The 14365-nt window shown below is 39.9% G+C and overlaps 1 protein-coding gene and 1 pseudogene across 18 annotated transcripts in view; one reads left to right on the top strand and one right to left on the bottom strand.

Annotated features, from left to right (window-relative positions):
* DST (dystonin) overlaps positions 1-14365 on the bottom strand; it is a 480488-nt gene that overhangs the window by 383206 nt on the left and 82917 nt on the right. The window lies entirely within an intron of this gene.
* LOC144316847 (cytochrome c oxidase assembly protein COX20, mitochondrial pseudogene) lies at positions 13385-13865 on the top strand (annotated as a pseudogene).

Below are 14365 nucleotides of genomic sequence, written 5' to 3'. Positions count from 1 at the left end.
TGAAATGATTTTCCATATCCTCACTCTTTGTCTATGTGTGTTTTTAGAGCTAAAGTGATTCTCTTATGGGCAGCTTATTATTGAATCTTGTTTTATTTATTCATTCAGCCACTTTGTCTTTTGATTAAAGAACTTAATCCACTTACATTTAAGGTAATTACTGACAGGCAAGAATTTATTATTGTCATTTTATTAACTGTTTTCTGGTTGTTTTATAGATCCATTGCTCCTTGTTTCTTATTCTGCTGTCTTGTTTGTGTTTTGATGTCTTTAAAACCAGTATGCTTTGACTTTATCATAATATTTTGTATAATGAGTATAAATTTTCCCTAGTAATTACCATAAAATATCTTACATAAAATATCTTAAATTTGTAACACCCTATTTTAAACTAATAGCAACTTAATTTCAATAGAGTTCATATACTTAACACTTTTAGTTATTCTCTCCCTCATATTTTAAATTATTGCTTTTATAATTGCCCTTTATTATATCATGTAACTAATAAATTATTGTATTTATAGATACTTTTGCTATATTCATTTTTCTTACTTTTAATATAAAGTTGTAAGTTATGCACCATTACCATATTGCAGAATCTGACTATATATTTACCATTATAGTGAAATTTACACTATCTTTTAGTGTTTTATGTTACTTAGTCTTCTTTTACTTCCACTCAAAGGGCTATCTTTACCATTTCTTGTAATGTAGTTCTAGCAGCCACTAACTTCTTCAGCTTTTATATATTTAGCAAAGTCTTTTTCACTTCTTTCTTTCTGAAGGACAGCTTCACCAAGGATAGAATTCTTGGTTGACAGTTATTGTCTTTCAATATTTTAAATATGTCATCCCATTCTTTCCTGGCCTGAAAAGTTTCTGTTGAGAAATATACCAATTATCTTATGGCTGGGCCCTTGTATATAACTTCTCTTTTTTCTCTTGTTGCTCATAAAATTCTTCCTTTGTCTTTGACTTTTGACAATTTAATTATGATGTATCTTAATGTAGCCCTATTCAGGTTCAATCTATTTAGGGGTCTTTTGGGTCTCTTAAATCTGGATATCCATTGCTCTCCCCAGGTTTGGGAAGGTTCAGCCATTATTGTTTTAAATAATATATTTTCTGTCTTTCTCATCTTGTGGAATTCCCATAATGGAAATTGTTTCTTTTCACTGTGTCCTGTAATTCTAATAGGATTTCTTCACTTTTTTCTTGTTGTTCCTCTGACTGGGTAATTTCCAATGTTCTATCCTCCAAGTCACTACTTCTTTTTTCTGCATGGTCTGTGTCTACTTTTGAAATTCTACTGAATTCTTCTGCTTCATTTTTTATATTTTTCAACTTTAAGATTATGTTTGGTTTTTTGCTTTTTATTTTGATAGCTATTTCCACCTACTTATTTTGTTCAAACATTGTTTTCCTTATTTCATAAACTTACCTATCTCTGTTTTTTTCTACCTCATTAAACTTCCTTAAGAGGAATATTCTGAGTTCTTTGTCTGATACTTCATAAATCTCCGTTTTTAAAAAATTTTTATTTATTTACTTTTTAAGTAAGATTTACACCTAATATGGGGCTTGAACTCACAACTCTGAGATCAAGGGTCATATGCTATACTGACTGAGCCAGCCAGAACCTCATAAACCTTCATTTCTGTAGGATCAGTTATTGGAGCTTTTTTAGTTTCTAATGAGGTGTCATACTTACTTGATTTTTGAGGATCCATCTTACATTGGCATCTGTGCATTTTAATAATGGGGCTCTGTCTGAGGCTCTATCAGACTCTACAGATCTGCTTTGGGAGAGACAATTCTTCACCAGTCAGCTCAGTTTGGGTTTCTGGATGTGTCTGCTAGTAATTTCTTTGGACAAAAGAGACCTACCATTATGGTCTATTTCCAGACAAGTCAATTGTTCAACCTCTGAGGATGGGAATGGGAGAGTGTGCCACTGGATGAGAACAGTCAAATAGGACTGCTGGCTTGGTTCCTACCCAAGTGAGACTGTAGGATGGGCTCCACAGTTGCCTGAATCCTCTGGTCAGGCTTGCTAGATCATCAGAACTGGAGACTACATTCAGTAATAGATGAAACTATGAATTGACTTCCTTGCTCTAGCAAGGAAGCAAGACAGAACCCATGTCTGTGCCACTTGTTGTTTGGAGGCCTAAATCAGGCCTGGGTGGGTGAATTCTGTGATCAGGTGAGGCTACTGGTTTCACTCTGCAGACAACAGAAGCCATGGGCTATGCTCTCTGTCACTCTATATGGGACTGCTGAATGGGCTTCACAGCTTCTCCAGTACTCTGGTTAGGTTCCTTGATTGCATAGGCTGAAGGCTGTATTCAACACTGAATGGTACTATGAATTAGATTCCCTGCCCAGGCACTGCAGGGGAAGCTTCTGGAAAACTAGTAAAGCTCTTTGTTGTCTTAACTCAAGCTGACCTGCACCCCAAGTTCCCTGGCTGAACAGGGCCACTGGCTTTGCTCTGCAAACTACTGGCTCTATATGCCTTCTTCTCGGCTCAAGTGCCACGGGGCCACCAAGTTTCCAGGAACTGTCTCCAGCCCTTCTGGTCAGATGAGGCAGGAAGATACTCTCAAGTGGGTGAAGCTGTGACTCAGCACCTTGCCCGGGTGTGTGCAAATTGGGCTCTAGGGCCAACAAAATGTTTCATTTGAGAATCTGAATCAGGCAGATCTGGTGCCATGTCTCAGCTCCCTTGCCTAGGCAGGAGGGGACAGGGCTGCTATAGGCTACTCTCAATTTCCCAAATAAGCTCTTCAGTTGGGAGGGGCTGTGGACTATCCTCATTCTTAGCTATGAATCAATTCCTCTAACCTGTGCAGAAGCAAAAAAAGGTCCCACAACTAATAGCCACAACTAGTACTGGCTTTGCTCTGGGGATGATCTGCTCTGCTTGCCCACCTCTTGGCTTTAGTACCACTAGGTTACATAGTTTCCAAGAATCATTGCTTGTCCTTCTGGTCAAATAGAGTTGGAAGGCACTCTCCACAGGAAGGAGAGTGGCTCAGCTCCTTGCCTGGCCATGTGCAAACCGAGCTCTAGGACTAGCAAAACTCCTTGTTTGAGAATCTCAATCAGGCAGCTCTACACTCTGTCAGATTTCCTGGTCAGAGCGCACATCCAGCCTGGTTCTGCAGAGGAACAAAACTGCTGACTGGGATTACTACTTGGGTAATTGGGCACTACAGGTATTGTCGGTCTCCTAAAATCTGCATGGGAAATGAGGCAAGCCCTTCCCCCTTCTCTATCAGTCAGGTTCTCCATGGCTGCAGATTCCCAGCAGTCCCACGGTGAGAGATCACAGTAGGCACTCCCACAAAACAACCCGCAGTGCTAAGAGAGGCTAGTTGTACCCTCTGGGTTCTCTTTTCCCACTGGAGAAACAAGAGGCTCAGGGCACACCTCTCCGTGCAGAGTTTCACTGACCTGGGGGAGGGACAATGCAGTCAACAAGAACCCACTATGTCTCTGTCTCTGAGCTGGGGACTTCAACTTCACCCCTATGTTCTAGGGTTCTCTCAGAGATGTCTTATTCTAGAATAGATGTTAATCGTTCTTCTTGTGATGGGGAGCAAAGTCAGGAATGACTTATGTCACCATCTTGGTGACATCTCCCTGAAAAAACTTTTCACCTCCGTTTATATCATCTGTACACTGATGCCTAAAATTTAGTAATAATGATTCATTCTTTGGGTTTAAAGCTTTTTATTTCTAATCAAGCTTCTCATAGATAGAAAACAGTAAGTGATATCAGTCATTTATACTTTAGTGTGAATAAAGACATCAGACTACATCCTGAAGAAATATTTTGATAAAGAGAGGAGGGAACATTGGTGCTTTTAGAGGTAAAGCAAGTTAATAAGCTTTACCTACTTCACAATCTTTCCTAAAGCTAGTTCTGACTATCACAGGACAGAAATGCAAGAAGCCAAATGAGTCTCTGTACTAACAGACACAGAGCCTGGCCCTAATTCAGAATACTACTCAAGAGAAATACTGCCTGGAGTACATGCTTTTAATTTAAACACAACAATCCACTCCTCTGTTTCCCTAGTTCAGAGTACAAGCTCATCATCACCAATCTGCTGAGTCACAGAGACAGATGATGGCCTTATCTTCTCACCTGCCTTCCTGATTCTCCAGGGAGATTTCATGTGACCTAATGGAGTCAGAAGATCTACCAAAAACTGGTGCCATAATGTCTGAAATCCTCCCACTGGAGATTCACTCTTCAGTGTTCCTTTCCCTGTGACAGGCTTGTGAACTACACATACTGATGGAAGGGAAAACAAAGAACTGAGGTCTGGAGTCTGACAGAGCAATGTGCCTCCTGGTCCAGCTTCACCACTTTTAGCTATGTAACTGTGGACAAGCTTTTAACCTTTTTCAACTTCGGTTCTCTAATGTATAAAGAAAATCTACTTCCTAGGGTTGTTTGGATAGAGTGAGCTATTGCCCATTGCCTAGCACAGTGGCTCACAGGAAGTGCTTAAGGAAGGCTAGCCATCATTACTGTCATTAATTAGCAACAATAAAAATGCTGTCGTCATAAAATGTTTGTGCTTTTACAACTTCTTTTCTAGTACAGTTTCACTTGTGTATGGTTATCTCTGGAACTACAGAGCTGATGATGCTTCCAAACAGTTTTTAATAGGATTTAAAAACAGGAAGCAATGGTAGTCATTTGTTTATAAAAAGCAGTGTTCTTATTTCAGAAGAAGCTATTTTTTTCTTCCTTAGTATCCTGAAATGTCTGCATCTCAGACTTCCTGATTCTTTTGCTCTAATAAACAGACAAGTTTGCCTGGAGTCATGGCAATTACACGTACTCTAGAAATAAACTAAAGAAATCTGTGATGCCTGCTTAATACTCCCATAAATTCCAAAGACTGGGTTTTTTAAATGTAAAATGTCTACGTTTCCTAAATTAATTTTAAACATGGGGAGGGAGTCGGTTCATCTTATAAAACATATATTTTTTAATTTATAGAAATAAACTCAAAAGCTTAGCTAAACATGGCATATAAAGAGGGAAAAATAGAAGAAATATTCAACTAGGAGGTCCTCTTTCCAGATGTGACTCTGAAGGTTTCAGGACATATGATGTGGGGCATCTTGGGTCATTGTACTGGGCCTTGCTTCCTCAAAGTGATAACCAAACCTGGATAACTTGATTCTAAATTGTCTGTGAGTTCATCATCTCTGAAGTCTTTTTAATGCCCAAATTCCAGTATCTTTAAAATTTGGCCTTCAAACTTATACAGAACCTGTTTATATAATAAATTTAACCTGAACTAAGTTTAAAATCTAATAGATTAGAGATAGCATGTACTGAGTATCATGTATAAGAAAGAAAACAAAAACTAACCTCTTCTACTCCTGTAACTTATCCTTCCCTCTAAAAAAGTGTATTTTTGGATTATAACATTTTCTTAGAAAGTTATTACCAAAACAATAAACAAAAGTAATAAATAAAATAACCTGACAACCACAATTTCTATTTCATAATTTATCTGGATTCTTTTGTCATAAAAAATTACACCAATATTTTCTCTATTTGATATTTTATGTTCAATTATAACAAAATATTATACAGTTAAAGAGTTGATTTGGCTTAGGAAGCCTGGGTGGCTCAGTGGTTGAGTGTCTGCTTTGGCTAGGGCGTGATCCTGGGGTTCCAGGGTCAAGTCCAGCATAGGGCTCCCCACAGGGAGCCTGTTTCTTCCTCTGCCTATGTCTCTGCCTCCCTCTGTGTGTATCTTGTGAATTAATAAATAAATCTAAAAAAAAAAAAAAAGTTGACTTGGCTTATTATGTACTGAAATTTGACACTTGAAAATAAGTGAGTCACTAGAGTATTTCTCAATACCCTAAGTGAGCATGAATTCTACTGTCTGCGGGAAATGAAGGTGCTGTGTCATTGGCTTTAAGAAATGAAAAGCAGTTGGCTCTGTGTACTGCACAGCCCTATTTAGAAACGAAATTATACCAGAAATGTTAAAAGTCATGTCTTGACCCCCTAGCTGGACCAGGGGAGAATATATTGATCAGACTTTTTAACTTTCAATGGCTCTATGGATGGAAGCTAGAACTTTGAGGTACATATGGCTCTGACCTGAGAGAACCCACTTGGGGGGGGACCTCTTTAGTGACAAAAATAAGACAAGGGCTTCTGAGATATATTGTAAACTTGACATCCTAATATGCCTTCCTCCTATACAACACATAAAAACACTCGATGAAATAACAACACACATTTTTAATGCATTAGTGAGGTGGCAAGAAAGTTAAGGAAATTCTCGGAAGCCAGATAGCTGAAGAAGCAAAAACACAATACAGAAATGATAGGCTGATGGCTAACTAACAGTGCACTTTGATGGCCAAGCAGCTGGGTAGGACAGAAGATAAAGATGAAGAAGTCTGATTGGAACATTCACAAATAAAGCCAGGGAAAGAATGAATCAGAAAAACAAAAAATACTCTAGAGAACAAAAACACTTGCCTGTCTGAGGCTTGAGGCTGGACCTAGTAGGAAAAACATTTTCATCACAATAAACTGATTCTCATGTGTGTTTTGTGGCCAATTACACTACCTATGCAATATGAAAAGCTCTGAGACTGGGAATTTATTTTTAGATTTCCCACAGTTAATAAAGCCAGCAAAAATAAAAGAAGATCCTCTATGGAGAAATGTACCTTCAATCCATGCCTCAAAAACTTCCACAAAATTCCAGCTAAGGAAACTTCATGATAAAAAGTTTCAAAACAAGAATGGGAGAGGGATCGTGTGAAAATAGGTGAACAGTCAAAAGGTACAAACTTCCAGTTATAAGTTAAGCCAATGGTGATGTTATATACAACTTGGCAACTATATAGTTAATAATACTGTATCGTATATTTGAAGGTTGCTAAGAAAAATCCTTAAAAGTTCTCATCACACACACAAAAAATTATGTAACTATGTATAGGTAGGTGGTGGATAATTAGACTTACTCTGGTGATCATGTTGCAATATATACAAACATTGACTCGTTATGTTGTACAACTAAAACTAACATTATGTTGTATGTCAATTATTTTTTTAAAGGTCATTTGTTTAAAGATTTTATCCATTCATTCATGATAGACAGAGAGAGAGAGACAGAGACAGAGACACAGGCAGAGGGAGAAGCAGGCTCCACACCCAGAGCCCAAGGCGGGACAGCATCCTGGGACCCCAGGATCATGCCCTAAGCCAAAGGCAGGCACCAAACCACTGAGCCACCCAGGGATCCCCTGTTGTATGTCAATTATACCTACATTTTTTTAAGAAATTGCAAAACATAGTGAGACAAGGCCCCACTAGGTGGGACTACAAAAACAACACACAGACACAAACCCAAAGACAAAAACCTCAAGTATATTATCAGATCCTAGATATAAAAGAAATGTGTATGTATAAAATTGGAGTTAGATGAGATTATCAAAAATAACAAAGCAATGAAAACTATAATAATTTAAATTAAAACCCAGAGAACATAAGTATAAAAAGAATTCCCACAAATCAATAAGCACTAACAACCAAATAACCAAGGAGAGAGGCAAATGAAATGGACATTTTGCAGAAGAGGAAATACATAAGGCTAATAAACACATGAAAAGATATTGGCGGTGGGGGGGCAAGCAGGCGGAGGAGCAGGGGCCTCCGCTCACCCGCCGCACCACCTCACTAGGTAACTTCCAAACCATCCTGCACACCTATGGTTCGACCTGAGATTTAGGAGAGAACAGCCAGAAAACTACAGAGATAAGGGTTTTTGCTTCTAACAAGGTAGGAAGGTGGAAACAAATCTAATAAAAATCCAGGGCGGGAGGAGCCCCCGCGAGGAGCCGGCTAAGGCCCTGGCGGGAGCCCCCGAGACAGGAGAACCCACCCGGGAAGCGGGAACTGTAACAATCCGCACCGGACTCTTCCCGGAGGGAAAGGCTCAGCGGGGAACCCGGGCAGGACCGCAGGAGGGCGGTGGGGCCCCCAGCCTCCCGGGGTCACTAACAGGAGGTGCCCCGGGGACAGTGCCCCACACCCCGTGGCCGAGCGCGGTAAAGGGCTGGAGCGCCCGGCGGGGCCTCGGGGAGAAGCCGGGGGTCGGGGGGGCTCCGGGCGGAGGGGGCTGCGCCCTGCTGCCTTCGGGAGCCTCGGCCCCGGGAGCAATGCAGCGGCGCAGGCCCCGGACCCAGGGTGCTAGGGACACAGCGGGATCCTGCGCTCCCCCCGGGGCAGGCTGAAGTGGGGAGGGCCCAGGACAGCGGGGAGGCTCCTGCCACGGGCGCCCCCGAGCTGTGCAGATTGGCGTCCCCGCCCCGGAGCATCCAGGCCCCTGCGGACTGGGAGCTGCGGTGGTTACTGCGGGAGCTGACTCCAGGGCTGGGGAGCTGGCCTCCACCAGTGGGGTTGCTCCTCCTGGTGTCACCCTGTGCCTCGGAGAGGCGGGGCGCCAGGGGACACGGGCCTCATGGGGTAAACAGCTCCCACTGAGCCCCGCACCCGGCAGGGGGGAGGAGCAGCTCCCCCAGGTGTATACACCTGAGTCAGCACAGCAGCTCCTCCCCCAGAAGACCAGCTGCAAGGACAGGGGAAGAGCAAGTTCTTGACCAAGCAGTGCGGGAAAGCTCCAGGGGAAGTCAAGGGATTTACAGAACATAGAACCAGAGGATACCCCCAACTTTTTTTTCCCCCTTTTTCCAGTACAACTCGTTTTTATATCAGACTCAAAATTTCCAGTATTTTTTCCCTTTTCCCACTTTAACTACAATATTTTACCACCTCTTCATTTTTAAGTCTCTTCCTTTTTGACTTTCATATTTCTACAATTACATGTCTTAGATGTATTTTCCACTTCTAGATTCCCTTCAACATACTCAACTTAATTTTGGCAGATATACAAGATATGTTTTTTTATTTTGTGTTTTTTATTTTCTCTGCCTCATTTTGTTCGACAATGGTGGAAGTTGATACCTTCTAAAACATGACCAGCATGCACCCAGAACCAAGTGGTATATCATGCTGGTTCATTCTGTGAGATTATATTCTCCCTTCATCCCCATTCTGCCCCCCTTTTATCTCGTTTATGTTATGGTGGCCAATGTTGGGGCTTTCTTCAAGTATTGCTGGTTTATATAAATTTGGGACTCAGCATCTTCTAACATACAGAACTTAATACACTCAGAAGCAAGAGGATCACCCTCTAGGACCCCTCAGTTAGACTACTACATTCTGCCTCCACTATAACTTGTTCACCACCACCATTTCCCAGTCCCCCCCTTTTTTCTACTTTTTTTCTTTTTTTTCCTCTTTACTTTTGCTTTTTTCTCTTCTTTTGTTCTCTTTTTTTTTCTTCTTCTTCTTTGGGATTCTTGGGCTTTTCTTTTTTACTACTTTGTTTTAAAATTTGTTTTTCACTTTAGTGGTCCTTTTGTTTTATTTCACTCTGATCTTTGTTTTCATTTTCTAGTCTCTGACCCCGTCAGAATCACCTAGGGTAAAATTTACTTAGGTTGTGGTTGATATTCTTGATTTAGCCCACTCATACAGCCACTCCGCACTGAGCAAAATGACTAGAATGAGAATTCACCAAAAAAGAAAGAAGTAGAAACAGTACTCTCTGCCTCAGAGTTACAGAATATGGATTACAATTTGATATCAGAAAGCCAATTCAGAAGCAAAATTATAAAGCTACTGGTGGCTCTAGAAAAAAACATACAGGAGTCTAGAGATTTCGTTACTGCAAAATCTAGATCTAATCAGGCCAAAATTAAAAATCAATTAAATGAGATGATCAATCCAATCAATCAATCAAACTGGTTGTCCTAACGATGAGAGTTAATGAGGTGGAAGAAAGACTGAGCAACATAGAAGGCAAGTTGATGGCAAGAAAGGAAGCTGAGGAAAAAAAAAAGAAACACAATTAAAAGACCATGAGGAAAGGTTAAGGGAAATAAATGATAGCTCAGAAGGAAAAATCTACATTTAATTGGGGTTCCAGAAAACGCCGAGAGGGACAGAGGGCCAGAAAGCACACTTGAACAAATCATAGCTGAGAACTTCCCTAATTTGGGGAGGGAAACAGGCATTCAGATCCAGGAGATAGAGAGGTGCCCCCTGCAAAATCAATAAAAACCGTTCAACACATCGACATTTAATAGTGAAACTTGCAAATTCCAAAGATAACGAGAAAATCCTTAAAGCAGCAAAAGACAAGAGATTCTTAACTTATATGGGGAGAAATATTAGATTAACAGCAGATCTCGTGACAGAGACATAGCAGGCCAGAAAGGGCTGGCATGATATATTCAGGGTACTAAAAAAAACATGCAGCCAAAAATACTTTATCCAGCAAGGCTCTCATTCAGAATAGAAGGAGAGATAAAGAGCTTCCAAGATAGGCAGAAACTGAAAGAATATGTGACCACCAAACCACCTCTGCAAGAAATATTAAGGGAGACTCTGTAAAAGAGGAAGCCCAAAGAAACAATCCACAAAAACAGGGACTGAATAGGTATTACAATGAGACTAAATTCATATCTTTCAATAGTTACTCTGAATGTGAATGGGTTAAATGATCCCATCAAAAGATGCAGGGTTTCAGATAGGATAAAAAAGCAAGACCCATCTATTTGCTGTCTACAAGAAACTCATTTTAGACTTAAGGATACCTCCAGCCTGAAAATGAAAGGGTGGAGAACCATTTACCATGCAAATGGTCCTCAAAAGAAAGCTGGGGTAGCAAGCCTCATATCAGAAAAATTAAAGTTTATCTCAAACACTGTAGTAAAAGATGAAGAGGGACACTATATCATACTTAAACTAGTCTATCCAACAAGAAGACCTAACAATCATGAATATTTATGCCCTGAATGTGGGAGCTGCCAAGTATATCAATCAATTAATAATCAAAGTAAAGACTTAGATAATAATACACTAATAGTAAGAGACTTCAGCATGGCACTTTCTGCAAATGGCAGATATTCTAAGCACAACATCACCAAAGAAACAAGAGCTTTAAATGATACACTGGACCAGATGGATTACACAGATATACACAGAACTTTCCATCCGAACACAACTGAATGCACATTCTTCTCAAGTGCACATGGGCCTTTCTCCAGAATAGACCACATACTGGGTCACAAATCAGGTCTCAACCAATACCAAAAGATTGGGATTGTCCCCTGCATATTTTCAGAACACAATGCTTTGAAACTAGAACTCAATCACAGAAGAAATTTGGAAGAAACTTAAACATGTGGAGGTTAAAGAGCATCCTACTAAAAGATGAATGGGTCTACCAGGAAATTAGAGAAGAATTAAAAAGGTTCATGGAAACTAATGAAAATTAAGATACAACCATTCAAAATTTTTGGGATACAGCAAAAGCGGTACTAAGAGGGAAATACAGTGCAATACAAGCCTTCCTCAGAAAATTGGAAAAAACTCAAATACACAACATAACCTTGCACCTAAGGGAACTGGAGAAAGAACAGCAAGTAAAACTTACACCGAGCAGAAGAAGATAGATAATAAATATTCAAGCAAAAATCAATGAAATAGAAACCAGAAGGACTGTGGAACTGATCAACAAAACCAGGAGTTAGTTCTTTGAAAGAATTATTTTTTTTAACATTTTATTTATTTATTCATGAGAGATACAGAGGGAAAAGCAGAGACACAGGCAGAGGGAGAAGCAGGCTCCATGCAGAGAGCCCAATGTGGGACTTGATCCTGGGACCCCAGGATCATGGCCTGGACCAAAGGGAAGCGCTAAGCCGCTGAGCCACCCAGGTGTCCCTGAAAGAATTAATAAAATAGATAAACCTATAGCCAGGTTTATTAAAAAGAAAAAAGACTCAAATTAATAAAATCATGAATGAAAGAGGAGATACCAAGAAAATACAAACGATTTTTTTTTTGTTATACAAATGATTTTAAGAACATATTATGAGCAGATATACACCAATAAATTAGGCAATTTAGAAGAAATGTATGCATTTCTGGAAAACCACTAACTACCAAAACTGGAACAGGAAGAAATAGAAAACCTGAACAGGCCAATAACCAGGGAGGAAATTGAAGCAGTCATCAAAAACCGCCCAAGACACAAAAGTCCAGGGTCAGATGGATTCCCAGGGGGAATTCTATCAAACATTTAAAGAAGAAACAATACCTATTCTACTAAAGCTGTTCCAAAGGATAGAAAGGGGTGAAATACTTCCAAAGTCATTTTATGAGGCCACTATCAGCTTAATTCCAAAACCAAAGACCCCACCAAAAAGGAGAATTATAGACCAATATCCCTGATGAACACAGATACAAAATTCTCAGCAAGATACTAGCCAATAGGATCCAAAGGTACATTAAGAAGATTATTCACCATGACCAAGTGGGATTTATCCCTGGGATGCAAGGTTGGTTCAACACTCATAAAACAATCAGTGTAATAGATCACATCAACAAGAGAAAAAACAAGAACCATATGATATATGCATCTCAATAGATGCAGAGAAAGCATTTGACAAAATACAGCATCCATTCCTGATCAAAACTCTTCATAGTGTAGAGAAAGAGGGAACATTCCTCAGCATCTTAAAAGCCATCTATGAAAAGCCCACAGCAAGTATCATTCTCAATGGGGAAAAACTGAGAGCCTTTCCCCTATGATCAGGAACATGACATGGATGTCCACTCTCAACAGTGCTATTCAACATAATAGTAGAAGTCCTACCCACACCAATCAGACAACAAAAAGAAATAAAAGGCATCCAAATTGGCAAGAAGAAGTCAAACTCTCCCTCTTCGCAGATGACATGATACTATACATAGAAAGCCCAAAAGACTCTCCCCTAAAATGCTAGAACTTATACAGCAATTCGGCAGTGTGGCAGGATACAAAATCAATGCCCAGAAATCAGTGGCATTTCTATACACTAACAATGAGACTGAAAGAAAAAGAAATTAAGGAGTCAATCCCATTTACAATTGCACCCAAAAGCAGAAGATAACTAGGAAGAAACCTAACCAAGGAGGTAAAGGATCTCTATCTACCCTAAAAACTACAGAACACTTCTGAAAGAAATTGAGGAAGACACAAAGAGATGGAAATATATTCCATGCTCATGGATTGGAAGAATTAATATTGTGAAAATGTCTATGCTACTCAGGGCAATTTACACATTTAATGCAATCCCTATCAAAATACCATGGACTTTCTTCAGAGAGTTAGAACAAATAATCTTAAGATTTGTATGGAATCAGAAAAGACCTCGAATAGCCAGGGGAATATTGAAAAAGAAAACCAGGCCGCAGGCGCCCACCGGAAGCCATGGCCGCCACACCAAAGCCCGGCAAGCCCACCAAGGGGAAGCCCTTTAAGCTCCTAGGAATTTGAGATGTTGAAAACATTCCCTGTGTACGGGATTCGGTATTGTATGGTTCGTTAGGATTGCTTGTGGCTGGCCTTGGACATTTTTTGCTAACTAGTAGGATTAGAAGATCATGTGACATTGGAGTAGGAGGATTTATCTTGGTGACTTTAAGATGCTGGTTCCACTGTAGGTATAATTATGCAAAGCTAAGAATCCAGGAAAGAATTGCCAGAGATGGAATTAAAAATAAGATTTTGTACGAAAGTACCCACCTTGATCCTGAAAGAAAACCAACCACTGACAAGAGCAGCAGTTGAGCAGTCTCAGGCATCGGAATACAACTCTGGAGTCAGAATAAAGTGGAGGGCAACTCTATTAAGCCTCGTATGTACCATTACTTTCAATCAAGTAAATAAAGGATGTGTTGGTTGTAAAAGAAAGAAAGAAAGAAAGAAAGAAAGAAAGAAAGAAAGAAAGAAAGAAAGAAAGAAAGAAAGAAAGAAAGAAGAAAGAAAGAAAGAAAGAAAGAAAGAAAGAAAGAAAGAAAGAAAGAAAAGAAAAAAGAAAAGAAAAGAAAAGAAAAGAAAAGAAAAGAAAGAAAGAAAGAAAGAAAGAAAGAAAGAAAGAAAGAAAGAAAGAAAGAAAGAAAGAATACTCACCATTTGGTTCCACGTGTATGGAACTGGAGGGTATTATGCTGAGTGAAGGAAGTCAATTGGAGAAGGACAATCATTATATGGTTTCACTCATACAGGGAATATAAAAAATAGTGAAAGGGGTTATAGGGAAAAGGAGAGAAAATGAGTGGGAAAAATCAGAGAGGGTGACAAAACATGAGAGACTCCTAACTCTGGGAAATGAACAAGTGGAAGTGGAAGGGGAGGTGGCGGGTGGATGGGATAACTGGGTGACAGGCACTGAGGGGGGCACTTGA

Source organism: Canis aureus, chromosome 7 (genome assembly GCF_053574225.1).
Source record: "Canis aureus isolate CA01 chromosome 7, VMU_Caureus_v.1.0, whole genome shotgun sequence".
Lineage (NCBI taxonomy): Eukaryota > Metazoa > Chordata > Mammalia > Carnivora > Canidae > Canis > Canis aureus.
Note: the sequence above shows the minus strand (reverse complement) of the source record. Positions and strands in the feature narration are given on the sequence as shown.